This window comes from Diadema antillarum, unplaced genomic scaffold (genome assembly GCF_040938485.1).
Source record: "Diadema antillarum isolate AM-2024a unplaced genomic scaffold, OU_Dant_1.0 seq00000937_RagTag, whole genome shotgun sequence".
Taxonomy (NCBI): Eukaryota; Metazoa; Echinodermata; class Echinoidea; order Diadematoida; family Diadematidae; genus Diadema; species Diadema antillarum.
In genome coordinates, this window is record NW_027271788.1 from 752,478 (window position 1) to 754,651 (window position 2,174).

Genomic DNA, 2,174 nt, shown 5'->3' on the forward strand with positions numbered 1-2,174 from the left:
CTTTGCTGCTCTGCTTGTGTTGCCACGATACAGTTGTTCCATGTCTGGCAGATGGGCATCCTGTCTCCATGAACCAGGAATTACTTCATGGTTGTGCTGCTGGTCCTCTTGATCAAGTGTAGCTACATCAGCTGTAGGGTTTCTGAACAGAAGAAAGTTGTGCAGGACACAGCATGCATGGGTAATCTTGATGACTCTCTCTGGAGTTAGAGGCAAAGTGACCAGAAGGCAGCGGAACCTTGCTGCCAGCAGACCAAACGCATTCTCTACAACCCGTCTGGCTCGTGAAAGCCTGTAGTTGTAGACTCGCTGCTGGTGAGTCATGTTGCGAAGTGGCAGAGGCTTCATCAGCCAAGTCCTCAGCGCAAAAGCGTCGTCTCCAACAAGGAAGTATTCAAGTGGCTGGTCATCATGGGGCAGAGGGTCTGCTGCAGGCAGGTTCAGCTTCCCGCTCTCAATGGCTGTCTTGAAAGGGCTCTGATTGAACACCCCAGCATCAGAGCCAGAACCTGTCTGTCCAATGTCCACATACATGAACCTGTAGTTAGCGTCTACAATTGCCAGCAGGACAATGGAGAAAAAACCTTTGTAGTTGTAGAACAAACTTCCGGTCTTTGCAGGTTTCTTAATGGCAACATGTTTGCCATCTATTGCTCCAACGCAGTGAGGAAAGTTCCAATGGTTGTAGAAATCTTCAGCCACTTGTTTCCATCCCTCTGGGGTATCTGGGCACATGAGAACTTCATCAGATAATTCTTTAATTATTGCCTGGCACACTTGGGGGATAAACTCACAAATAGTATTATGAGCAACTCGAAATCCATATTGTAGGGTCTTGTAGCTATTGCCAGTGGCTAGAAACCTCAAAGTTATGGCAAGTTTCAAACCAGGTTCCAAAGAATGTCTGAAGTTGGTATCCTGTTTTGTGATTCTCGGTGCAATTCGTGTCAGGAGTTCATTGAATACCTGTGGCTCCATCCGCATGAAATTGGTAAATGAAGAAACATCTTCGGCATGCAGTTCTTTCATCAGTTGTTCATACTGCCCGTGGAGGGGTCGACGCTGGATCCAAGGCTTGACCCACACCCTTCTTCTTATTCTTGCAACAGCCCGTTTTCTTTCCTTTTCTCGTTGAAAACGTTCGCATTCTGTGAATACTGTCTCTAGGGCATCCAAATGGTGAAGAATTGTAGACACTAGCAATGGATTCAACCTCCCCATGACGTTTAGCTACCTGTTCGAACAGCAGACAAGAGTGAACTGAGAAGCACAAAGCTCTGGTGAAGTAGCTCTGCAGTCTCATTATTTTATGAATACGCCCGCGGAACGCAACTTTACGCAACTGTGAGCAACTCTACGCGGTCTCTACGCTCAACCTACGTATGTGTAAGCAACTCTACGCCCGCTATACGCGAAACACGCTGCATATCTACGCGCTACTACGCAGCCGATTTCGGCGTAGTCGCTACGCAACTCTACGCAACTCTACGCTACTCTACGCAAAGCTTGGTGTGAAACCCCCTTAAGTGATGTCGACTGGATGTGGAGAGAAAAAAAAAATTATGTACGTGAGATCTTCCATGTATTTTTTTTTTGTTTGTTTGTTCAACATTTTCTGACGTTTTCCTTTTAATCAGGCCTCGGTAATGAAGGACAACTATATACAGTAAGGAGAGACGTTTATTCATTGGAATAACGACAGTTGAAACCTTCACATTTTTTTCCTGGTTTTAGACAGGATATTTCTTTGCTTCTGTAATGAAAGCATTAGATCAACGTATGATCACTTAAGAAGTGGGCGATGTAAGGATTGCATGATTATTATTTAGCCTCAATGCAGTAGTATAGAATTGTCATTGTAAACGTATTTCAAACAGTAAAGACATTTCTTGAAGATTGAAAATCACATCTTTTTAACACTTGTCTCTTTTCATTATTTAAACTGTTTATTGTAAGTTGTTGTTTTACTTTTCTATATTTTCCAGCAAAGAAAAGAATTTGGAATCGAAATTACAGTGACGAATTACACACCAGTCTTAAACCGTTAAAGGGATCGTATAGTTTTGGTTGAGACATAACTTCAAGTTTATAACATTTTTTACTTTTTTTGTTAGATAATGAGAAACCTCTCATGAAATATGAAGGAGCATGTAATTCCATGATAAATTCAACAT

At 42.7% G+C, this 2,174-nt stretch overlaps 1 pseudogene; it reads right to left on the reverse strand.

Moving 5' to 3' along the window:
• Positions 1-544: 544 nt before the first annotated feature.
• On the reverse strand, positions 545-1,221 carry LOC139741589 (uncharacterized; annotated as a pseudogene).
• Positions 1,222-2,174: the final 953 nt, after the last annotated feature.